The sequence below is a fragment of the Vigna umbellata genome, chromosome 10 (genome assembly GCF_029865625.1).
Source record: "Vigna umbellata cultivar VRB3 chromosome 10, Vumbellata_1.0, whole genome shotgun sequence".
NCBI lineage: Eukaryota > Viridiplantae > Streptophyta > Magnoliopsida > Fabales > Fabaceae > Vigna > Vigna umbellata.
The window spans coordinates 23,702,488-23,714,845 of NC_142174.1; the positions used below are offsets into that span (position 1 = coordinate 23,702,488).

At 36.6% G+C, this 12,358-nt stretch overlaps 1 pseudogene; it reads right to left on the reverse strand.

Moving 5' to 3' along the window:
- Window positions 1-852: 852 nt before the first annotated feature.
- On the reverse strand, window positions 853-1,519 carry LOC148192207 (uncharacterized; annotated as a pseudogene).
- Window positions 1,520-12,358: the final 10,839 nt, after the last annotated feature.

Consider the following 12,358-nt stretch of genomic DNA (forward strand, 5'->3'; position numbering starts at 1 on the left):
ACTTCCCCGTACGCGCCCGTATCGACAAAACCAATAATCATGCATCGAATGAGTTAAACAATGCAAGCATTAAGCAAAGAGGAAAAACCCTAACTAATGATGAAAGAAAGCATAAGTCTTAATTAAAAGATGTAAAAACAGATTCCATATATGAGAGCTTCAAAAGATTACATTGATTCCCCAACAAACATACAGAGTTTAGTTCACCATATTCATGGTGAACCTAGATGAATTACAATGAAAGAAGGAAAGATAAAACCCTAAAAAGGTGAAGAGGAAGCCTCAGCATCCAAGATCCTCCTTCAAAGGGGTGGAAGAGAGAGTGTTTGCTTCGTTTCTGCCAAAGATACAAACCCTAGGAAACCCTAAAGCTTATATATTATTCGTAAATTACAGAAAATTAGGTCCAAGCCCATTAAAGTGCCGCTCAGCGGTAAGTGCGTGTCACGTTTCTTCCCCTCAGCGGCCATTTTGCCCCTCAGCGGTCCTCCCGTGAACTCCTGAGTGCCGCTCAGCGGTAAACTGCCGCTGAGCGGTGACTTCGGCTTCTCCTTTTGCACTTTTTGATGTCTTTTCTGATTCCATATCTCTTCTTCTTCACTTCTTTCACCAAATTCACCTTAAAACCTGCACAAAAACACTGAAATCAAGCATAAACCTGTCCAGCTCTCTTATTTCTGAAAATATGAAGAAAAACATGATTTCAAGCTAGTTTCTAAGTATAAAGGTTACTTTTAGTATCAATTTTAAGCATGAAAATAACAGTTTTTCAACTGTTATCAAGGAGCACTTCGAGCTCACGAGCATACTCCTCCACACTTCGTCTACCTTGAGTAAGCCGTTGGAGCTTAATCAAGAGGTCCCTATGGTAGTATGGAGGTACGAAACGTTGGTACAAAATGTCCCTGCAATGTTCCCATGTACTCCCGGGTGAGGCCATGGTTAAGTATCTCCTATTTAGCCATTGTTTGGCGTATCCCTCTAAAGCTAAACAAGCTAACTTTACACGCAAAGGTCCATTTACACTATATAAATAAAAAATTTGGTCTACTTTAGCTACCGAATCTAGAAAAATAGACGGCTCGACTTCCCCTTTGAAAGTAGGCAAGTTCAACTTTGGTAGTGTAAGGCCTTGGTCCATAGCTTTATCTTCTTGATGCTTCTTTGGCGAGGGAAGGTATACATTTACGGTTCTAGCTTCTTGCTTCTTCTTGTAGGAACCATGATCATGATCATGAGATTGCTTCTCTTTAACCTTTGTTTCCGAGTCTAACCGCTTGCTCATGGCATCAAGTTGATGTTGCATTTGTTGGAAGGCCTTCATCACATCAAACTTGCTAGAAGGACTTCCATGGGGGCTCTCTCCATGAAATGAAGCACAGCTGGAACCTGGAGACATGGTAAGGCAACAACCCAAAAAAAAAAAAAAAAAACTAACACCAAAAACAGGTTAGAACCACAGAAAATTCACGGCAATGCAGCAGCCCAAAACTGATCACGGTTTCACTCAAATAAAGCAATGAAATGGTTCAAAACTCACGGCAAGTGTCTCAAAAAAAAAACAAGGGAAGGGTAGCACCCTTCTTTTAAGATAGTAAAATGTCTCACAAGTCCACTTTGAGAGCACCAACTCAAGTCCAAAGCAAATGGAAAAATGTACAATCAACCATCAATGCAAAGAAGCCAAATCAAGACAGCACATGGTAGAAGCCAAAGAAAGAATGAAAAGTACAAGACAAATGATGAAAATGGAACCTAAAAAATCAAGAAACCTGGCACAAGAAAAGGAGGCAGCAATCTAATGATTTTATGAAGACAAAACAGCAAGAAAAATGGAGTCAAAACAGTGGTACAAAATGAACAACACAGCAAAGAAAATTAACACAACTAAGGAGCAAAATCACATCAACATGCTACGCATACATGAAGAGCAAGACCGAATTAATGCTGGAAATAATTTTGGCAAACCTCAAACCAAAATATTCTGTATTGGAAATGAAAAAGAGGCTCTAAATGAAGCAATCAAACACACCAATCAATGAGAAAACTCTCGGCCAAGCACACCAAACAGCAACCAATTTTTTTTTTTGTTGATTTTATTTTGATACAGCAAACAACACTTGGTAAAATGTCTCGGCCAAGCCACTTTAATGAAGAAAATGTGTTTGATTGGAAGCACAATTGTAATGGTTTATAGCCTCTATTTATACAGAACAAATAAGCAAGGTTCACACGCTTAAATCCAATGATGATCAAGCTCAATTCATCATACAAGCAAGGAGATGTAAAAATACTCTTAGCTATGCAATTTCAGAAAAATACTCTAGAAAACTCCTAAAGAGGAACAAACATATGACTCAATTCAAAGCTAATAAGCAAGAAAAGACACGTACAATCCAGCCAAGACAAGAAATTACAGCTGGAACAAAGAAACAAAAGGAAATAGGACACCTACTTGTTGAAGACCTCCAATAGCATTGTTGTTGTTTGATTAAAAGTCTACTTGCACAAGGCTCTGGACAGCCACGGTTTAGTCCCTCAAAGCATTGATTTGAAGTGTTGATTCCTTGCTTAAGAGTATTGAGAGGGTGTAGCAACGTCCAGGGAGCAATTCCAGCCACCAAAATGTCCAAACAGCCAACAACAAGCAAAACAGTGGAGTATTAATTCAACAGCAGAAAACTGGATGAACACAGTGGAGAAACAACTTTACTGGGAACAGTACAGAACGAATTTCAGAAAAGTAAAATATGTTCATGAAACTAGACATCCAGACGAAACTAGGAAAAAAAATTTCATGGAAAACGGACAAGAAATGAAGCTAAACTAAATCATACAAGTTCACTGTATTTTCACGCAGAGGCTGGGCGAGACAGAAAATGGCTCAGCGAAAATGAACATATCTAAGCTATTCTACTCTAGCATGCAATTCCTAAGAGATCAAAAACCTAAGGCTCATGATACCACATGATGGGGAAGTGCATACCTAGAGAGAATATACTAAATGACATTTAAGAGAATGGGAAAGAAATTAAAAATGGAAGAGATTAAAGAAAAGGAAACTTAGGAATTGAAGATGCGCCACTTGAACAAGCTTCCAAGATAAGCATCAAGAGGAGGACCGCCACTTGCTTGAACAAGATAAGGTCTGCCCAAATTTGGGACTTTAGAGACAGAATTCTATCTCAAAGAAGATTGCAAAAGTGCAAATCAACTCAAATTCATTGAATCAAGGTAAGGTGTGTACAAAAAGGGGACCCCTAAGCCTTCTTATATAACCTTTGGAGTGAGCTAAGATGCAAGATCTAGGAGATGTCGGACTTTTGAGGGTGTAGTCCGTCCAGCAGCTGCTGCAAGTCTTCTAGGGACTTTTGAGTCCCACATTGCTCAATTCTCTCCACTCCAAAGGGTTTATAAGGCAACTAGTTCTCCTATAGTTCAAAATATGAAAACTAGTTATGCTACTAACTCCTACACGCCTAGAATGCTCACTTTCTCTTCTCTTCTTTTTAAGATCAAGTCATGGATAGTCCCATATTGCTTGCTCTTAAAGAGAAAGAAGAGTTTATAAGCAATTATTCACAAGAACTAAGGGAAAGGAATCAAAAGGCAAATACACGCCCAAAGGAAATCTATTCTACTCTTTTTTATGCTTGTTGTCACTTTGAAAGCTCTTCATTGTTGCCCCATTTATGATCATATCACATTCCAACCATCAAACCCCAAAAACCAAGATTATGAAAATTTCCCAAAACTTGCCACCAAGCACCAACTTAATTAGCCAACTTTCACCACCAAACTTGGCTAGCTTGAACACCAATCAAAATGAAAAATTTCTTGCACCAAGATTTTTACAGTAGCATTATTGTGATATAAAGAGGGCATTCCAACCTTCACACCCCAAAAACCAAGACTTTGAAAATTTCCCAAAACTTGGCCCCATGCACCACAAACTTAGCCAAGATTCACCACCAAACTTGGCCAGGTTCAAAACCCTCCAAAATTGAAAATTTTTTGCACCAAGATTTTTAAAGTAGCATTTTGGTCATATAAAGAGGGCATTCAGACTACCACAGCCCAAAAACCAAGACTTTGAAAATTTCCCAAGACTTCTCATTTGCTTTGCGTTTGTTTGTTTTTTTTGGTTTGTTCTTGTTTGTGATTCATTTTTTTCTCTGATTCACGAAATGTTGATTCAAGTCTTCTGTTGAATCTGTGTCTGTGATATCTTGATTCTGAGTTTCTGTTTCGTGTTTCTGTTTCGCATCTCTGTTGCGTTTTTCTTCATTTACGTGGTGTTCATTCATCTTATTTTGTCTCGGTTTGCTTTTGATTCTGAGCAATTTGTGCTGTTCTTTTAATTTCTGATTTGTTCATCATTTTCTATTACTGTCTTGTGATCTGGTTTGTGTCTTCATTGAATCAATTCCAGGTGTTTTCTGGTTTGATGTTGAACTCATTTTCTGATTTTGTGTTTGTCTGTGCCTTGAGTCAATGTTTTTTTTTATCATTTTATTCGGTGAATCCAATTTGTTTGAGTCTTTTAATTTGAAAATCCATTTCTGTTTTGTCTATGTCATGTTGCTTTGTTTTAATTGTCAAATAAATCTGAGTTTAACTGCTTCAGTTGAGTTTTTGCTTTGAGTAAGATCTGTCCATCATCATAAGCAGTGACATTCAATTGAATGAGGTTGATGACAGACTTCAATAGCAGTTTTAATGTCATTTCATTTATCTGAAGCTGTCTTGAGTTTTTTTTTTTTGATGCTGATCATTATATGTAATTGTAATTGCACTTTTGAAATTCTGTGAGCTGAAAGTTGAACCTTCTTGTGGATAGCAAATGCACACCAATTAAGCTATGAAATGTTGCATTGAGCTTGGGTGCAAGATGCTTACAGCAGCATCAGCCTCTCTTTTGGCCAGCTACACCGAACTGGTTTTTCTTTGAAGTCTGTGTTAATGTTTTGAGTGTGTGTTTGTTCTGCTTGGTATTAGTTCATTACTAAGCTTCTAGTTCAATCATATTCAAGAGTCATTTGTGTTTGCTGTTTTGTTATTCAAGTTCAATTTCTACAGTTTTGGTTAAGAGTGAAATTTGATGCTAGAGTCAAAAGTTATCAATGAAACCAATTATGTGTTTTCTTTTTATTAAGTTGAACCATTAATCTGATGCAAGTAAAGTGCTGATTTGTAAACTGCATTGATATTAGTCTATTGTGGATTGTAGCAAGAGCTGTAAGTCAATAACATTTGAAGCAATTAAGGATTAATCCTACTGTTACAAGTTAAAAAAAAAAAAAAGAGTTGAAGGACTTAGTGCAATTCACAATAGCTGCCTCTAATTCAGAACATCAAATATGAAAAATAAAACAAGTTTCTCTGAGGCACAATGTCAAACAGTTTGGTATGCCAATTTATAAATCAAATCTGTTCAGTATTGGTTCAACTTAAGTCCCTTTTCTTGCTTTACTCATCTGTTCTAGTTCTATTCCTTAGGTTCTATTTGTTGTGCTTACTTTGATCAAAGCTTTGTTTCTTGTTTGTCTTAATTGAATTTCCTGGTTTTGTCTCAATGCATGTGAACTCTGATTTGCTGTTCTTAATTTGAAGCTTTTGTTGCTTTCATAATCTAATCTAGAGTCTGTCTACAGTGGTTATTGTATTGTGCTGTCAATTCCTTTGCTTTAGTGGCTGTCCTTTTCTGTTCTACCTGTCTGTCCATTACTTTGCCTTAGCATAGCCTTGTCTAAAATTGAGAAGTTTTTTACACTTTGGTTTATGGAGTTTGAAAGAGGTTTGTGTGCTTGGTAGCATCTTAGGTGGTGGTGGTCTGAAAGATTCTCCAGCTGTGTACTGCCAAGGGAGAATCTCCCTTCCAAACCTTTCCATTTTGAGTGCTTTAAGTTTTCAAAGTGAAGCCTGAGTGTAGTGAGTTTCGTGAGGCTAATTTGGCCTAATTCCTTGGCACTTTGAAATAGAGAATTCATTGTTAATCTAACTGTTGTAATTGTTCATTGTGCAGGGAAAAGGAGTTGAGTGAGTAAACTAGAGCAACTGTGATTTGTTGCAACTGGAACTGCAATCACTGTTGTTTTAATTGATTATTGATTTCCTGGAACTGTTATTTGTGCTTGTGAATCTTTAAACTGTCATTGCATTCATTTTAGTTAAAACATTGCTTGCTGAATTCATTGATTTGTTGAAAAGGCTGCTCTTGTCATAATCAATTGTGCATCAAACTTTTTTTTTTAATTGCCAATGCATCCTCCAGTTTTAAAAAGTGATTAAAGCACCTAACTTTCAGTTCTAACTTGGCGATTGCAGTAATTAGGTGGTTAGTTTCTGCATTGAATTACCTCCAGTCTGAATATAGTTCACTGTCCATTGGATTCTGTTGCTGGATTTTGTTGGATTTATGTGTGCAGAGCTGATGTGAATGAAACCTTACGTGAGCAGAATATTACTGAAGAAACCAGAGGCAGAAACACTTCTTGTGGGAGTGTTGAACTGAAGGGAGTTATTTACTTTAATTGCTTCTGATTGTTTACATTACTTTGGTTTAAAATTGTTCATTATGGACTGCATGAACTGCTGATTTAGTGTGAATTTTCTGTGTAGTTTGGGAAAAGCAATATTGATGGTACTGTAGCATATTGTAAATTGTGAGCTGTTTCAGTGAAGACAGTAGCAACCATCTGAACTAAAGGGAGTTTCTTTTATCTCAAACTATTTTTGATATGCTTAAATTGTTTAGTATGGCCTGCAATTGTTAGGATTAAAATTGTTTAATTGTTGATTTGGTTGGAATTCAGTTTGTGCAGGAGTTTAATTGAATAGCAGTATAATTCTGAGCGGAAAGCTTGGGAAGCTTGTGCAGCCAAGAGAAAGGGAAGTTAATACTACCCTATATACTCTTTTGCAATCTGTTTTAACCCGTTCAATACTCATAGCAGTCTTGTGCATGTGTGATTGCAGGAGTGGACAAGCTAGTTTCTTGATTTAGGCCGAGAATTGAAAGGAATATTTGGCCTCTGGAAGATTTCGTGCAAGATGAAGAAGTGGCAATAGGAACCTTTCTCTGCATCAAGTGTACAAACCCAAGAAAGGGAAGGCTCATTTAAGTGTAACTCCCCTCTTCCAATATGTTCGTTAATTGTCTCTGATCCAGCTTTGTACATTTGTGATTGTAGAGTTGAACCCAAGAGATAGGAGACTCCAACGTTGTCAAGAAGCAAACTGTTTTGCAGGAGTGGTGAATCAGATTCAAGAGAGAAGATTCCAGAAGCACAAAGTGGAACAACAAAGCTGAATGAAGTGGACAGGACCGTGGCAGGGGGCATGTTTTGTATTTCTTTTGTTCCATTTGATGTGTAATAGGTTGATAGGCTAGCTTTCTTTTAGTTTCATTTTTGTTGTAAAAGGGCCTTTTATAAAGTCCAAGTGTTTAGGAAGAGTCCTTGGTGCTCTTTCGAAATCTTGGCAACTTTACTTGCTTTAAATTTAGCATAGGTAGATAGATGAATGTGTGATTTGATTTGTGTTTCTCGTAGGGGTCATTAGAGTCCGCTGGATTCTTTAGTGTTTTTGTTTCTTTGATTTTTATGTTCACGTTTAGGGATGATTAGGCTAAAAGGGATTAAACTCTAAGCCTTTTCACATTAGAGTCCGAGAGTCTAGTCTTTTATTTGTGCTTAATTGTTGAGTTGTGTACTTTGTTTCTAAAGGTGATTTTAATTTAAGGGGTAATTAGTTAGTAGCCTAAGACATTTCTGGCAAGGCAAGACTTGGTACTTAAGCAGCTCTTTAGCTCACCTCTCTTACCTGGGAATTGTCTAAGTGAAAGTTTTGAACCCTTTAGATTAAGAAAACTTTTAAAAACAAAGATGTCTTCTTATGGTTCATATAGGTCTTCTAGGTTAGATAAAGTTGATGAAATGTTTAAACAAGCTAGGAATCTTCCATCATTTGGTAAAGACATAGGAGCATTAACATACCTAGCTTGGGAGAAAGAAATTGATAAAATAAATCCTTGGTTTTATGAAGAGAGTGAATATTATGTCCTTAGCATATATCTCTCTAAGTTAGAAGAAAATGCAAGAGAGTGGTGGAATGAAAGACAATTATCATGTTAGGAAAGGTAGAAAGTCCTCCATACGTGATTGGCATGATTTAAAAGCTTGCATGAGAAGAAAGTTTGTGCCTTCAAGCATTAAAAGAAACCTAGAACTAATTAGGGATTGCATTAATGATGGAAAATTATTACTTGAGAGTTTAAACGATCATGGGTTTCTTCATAGAGAATTAGAATTTGGGGCAAGACTTAAGGAGATCAAGGATAAGAAAAGAGAACGAGAGATTGAGAGAAAAGAAAAGGAAGAAAAGAAAGAAGAAGAGAAGAGAGAGAGAGAACAAATAGAGAAAAGAGAAGAGAGAAGAAGAGAGGAATTAAGAAGAGAAGAAGAGAGAAAAGAAGAAAAGAGAGAAAGGCAAGAAAGAGAGAAGAAAGAAAAGGAGAAATTGTTACTGGTGACAAATCCTATTCTTTCAAAGACTGTGGGACCTAAAAGGGAAGGTTTCCAAATCTTTACTTCTTTTCCAATAATTGATTACTTTTCAATTTTTGACCTCTCTTTCAAACCAATTGTCATGAAAACATTTTCAAAATATGACAATTCAAATCTTGAGTTATTGTTATCTTTAAGAAAACAATTAACTCAAGATAAAATTGAATTTGGACTTCTAAAATTTTCAAAGATTACAAATCAAAGTATTAGAAGTTCTTATTCTCTTGTTTTTAAAGAAAAATTCTTTCTTGGATTAATATTAATCGAAGATATATTTGATGTGTATTGCAGAGAGGAAGAAAACTAGATCTAAAAGAATAAGGCCACTCCAAGATGGCCATGCTCCCAAAGATTGTGTGGGGTTTCTTCATAAGGCGATTGCCAGATTTGAGGACAAATCTTTTCTTAAGAGGGAGGGCATGATGGAATCCTACTTGACTTAGTTTTCCTTTTGTATTTTTACTTTTCCTAGCTTAGCTCTTAAGGAGTATGGGTTACTATAAATACCCAACTCCTCTCTTGTATTAGCACTTTTGAGATTAATGAGAATTAAATTTTCTGAAATCAGAAATAATTCTCTCTTGAAAGTCAGGGTAGAGAGTCCAAAGACTCCCTCTAGCCACCTTCCAAGCACACTCTCATTCTTTCATTTCTCCAAAATTCTACGGTGCTTTCTCTCTCCTCCTCCACGCTATCTCTCCTTCACTGCCACTTCCCTTGCACGCGTCAGCGTCTCATTACGCCTCTCACGTCTTCAGACCGCGCCTTTCATTTCTCATTTTCCCTCTCGCGCATCCTCATTATTCACATTTCCACTTCGCAGAAACCTCCTCTGCTAGGGTTTCTCCCTCTTAAACGCATCATCATCATGGTAAGCCTCTACTCCATTTCTTTCTTCACAGATTCCATATCCTTTTCATCATTTCTTCAGTTTCTTTGAGTTTTGGCCGATTAAACACCTCTCCAACCTTTGTTCTTTCCTTTTCACCGTTTAAAACACCATTTCCACCGATTAATCGGTCAGTTTAGTGATTCCTCACCGTTCTAGGGTTTCCTTCGTGTTTATAAGGTTTTCCACCGATTAAACCTTAGATCTTAGGGTTTTCTTGAATCTGATCATAGTTTAGTAGTTTTCCTTCGAATCATTCTTCGATTTAGAGCTCCCTCTCCATTCCGCTGCGTCTTCACTCGTCGGAGAAGCTTCGAGGAGCCCGCGTCGTGCCTTTGGTCACTTCTCGGAACCACTCGTCCATCACATCGATTCTAACAATTGGCATCAGAGCTTGCTTTGATAGTCATTCAAATGGCAGGATCACATCAAACCTTTGCAGAGGGTGCATCAATCAATAGACCCCCACTATTCACAGGTGAGAACTATGCATTCTGGAAGGTAAGAATGCAAATATTTATTGAATCTATTGATTGTGAAATTTGGGATGTTATTGCGTCTGGCTCTTCTGTTCCTACTAACAATACACAGGAACCAAAGCCCCGTGGTCAATGGACCACTGAAGAAAAGAAAAGATTTCAGAATGACGTAAAAGCCCGGAATATCATTGCATCAACATTGACTGTTGATGAGTTCTACAGGGTCTCTGTCTGCAAAACTGCTCAAGAAATGTGGGACGTACTCAGAGTGACGCATGAAGGAACAGATGATGTAAAGAGGGCAAGGAAGAACTCCTTAATCCAAGAGTATGAAATGTTCCGGATGAAGCAAGGAGAAACAATTTCAGACGTTCAAAAACGCTTCACCAACATTGTCAATCATCTCATTGGACTGGGTAAGTCATTTGATACCGATGAACTTAACATTAAAATCTTGAAGTCTTTAGACAGGTCGTGGCAACCAAAGGTGACTGCAATCTCGGAGTCACAGAACCTCAACACCATGACTATGGCGGCACTCTTTGGAAAGTTGAGGGAACATGAACTAGATCTTGGAAGACTTGATGAAGAAGAAGTAAAAGCCAAAAACAACAAGAAAAGTTTGGCATTAAAGTCGGAGGTTGAAAGAAGCAAAGGTAAATCGGAAGATGAAGACTCAAACGAAGAGGAAAATTTAAGTCTTGTGATCAAAAGATTAAACAGGTTCATGAAGTCTAAAGGTAAAGGAAGATTTAGATACGAAAAGAAAGATAATCAAGTATTTTCCTCAAATTACAGATGCTACGGTTGTGGAGAAAAGGGGCATCTAAAAGCAGACTACCCAAATCAAAAGAAGAGTGAAGACTAAAAGGAGAAAAGATTCTTCAAGAAAAAGAAGGCCTACATTGCATGGGAAGACGACAATGAGACCATCTCAGATTCAAGCGACTCAGATGAAGAAGCAAACATCTGTTTGATGGCAGATGATGATAATGTCAGCCAAGTATTACAGAAATCAAGAAAAGTCATGTGGTGTCTCGATAGTGGTTGCTCAAAACACATGACAGGAGACAAGACGAAGTTCACAAATTTTAAAGAAAAGGAACAAGGCTTTGTTACCTATGGTGACAACAACAAAGGAAGAATTCTTGGAAAAGGGGATATAGGAAGCAAAGACACCTTGATGATCAAAGACGTGCTATATGTCGAAGGACTGAGGCATAACTTAATTAGCATAAGTCAACTGTGCGACAAAGGATTCAAGGTAACCTTTGAGAAGAATTCTTGCACTATTTTTAAGAATGATTCTTCTGAAATTGCATTAAAAGGAGTTAGACATAATAATATTTATTTAATTGATTTAGAAAATGCATCAAATAAAAATATTTCATGTTTAGTTGTAAAAGAGGAAAACCCATGGTTATGGCATAGGCGTGCAGCTCATATACATATGCAACAATTAAAAAAACTTATATCTAGAGATCTAGTAATTGGTTTACCTAAATTAAAGTTCGTAAAAGATAAATTGTGTGATGCATGTCAAAAGGGTAAACAAGTTAAAAATTCCTTTTATTCAAAAAATATTGTTTCTACTTTAAAACCTTTAGAACTTTTACATATGGATTTATTTGGTCCTTCAAGGATAAAAAGTTTTGGTGGAAACTATTATGCTTTGGTTATTGTTGATGATTTTTCAAGATATACTTGGACTTTGTTTCTCACTCTTAAAAGTGAAGCTTTTAAAGAATTTAAAAAGTTTGCTGTTTTAATTCAAAATGAAAAGGATCTAAGAATAAAAGCTATTAGAAGTGACGATGGTGGTGAATTTCAAAATGAATTATTTGAAAATTTTTAGAACATGGTATTTCTCATAACTTTTCTTCACCTAGAACTCCCCAACAAAATGGAGTTGTGGAAAGAAATAATAGATCCTTAGAGGAACTTGCTCGTACTATGTTAAATGAAATAATGTTCCTAAACAATTTTGGGCTGATGTTGTGAGTACTGCTTGCTATGTTTTAAATAGAATGATAATTCGACCTATTTTAAAACGTACTCCTTACGAGCTTTTCAAAAATAGAAAACCAAATGTTTCCCATTTAAAAATTTTTGGATGCAAATGCTATGTTTTAAACAATGGAAAACAAAATTTGGGAAAATTTGATTCAAAAGCTGATGAAGGAATTTTTCTTGGATATTCTTTAACAAGCAAAGCATATAGAATTTTTAATAGGAAAACATTTGAAATAGAAGAATGTGTGCATGTTGTCTTTGATGAAATTGCAGACCTTGAGGCAAAACCTCTTGAGTCTGTTGAATTAGATGCAGGCAATGATGAAGATTTGTAGAAGACAACAAATGAAGCGAAGAATGATGACAATCCTCAAGATGAAGATCTAAACAAAATGTGGAAACAACCTAGA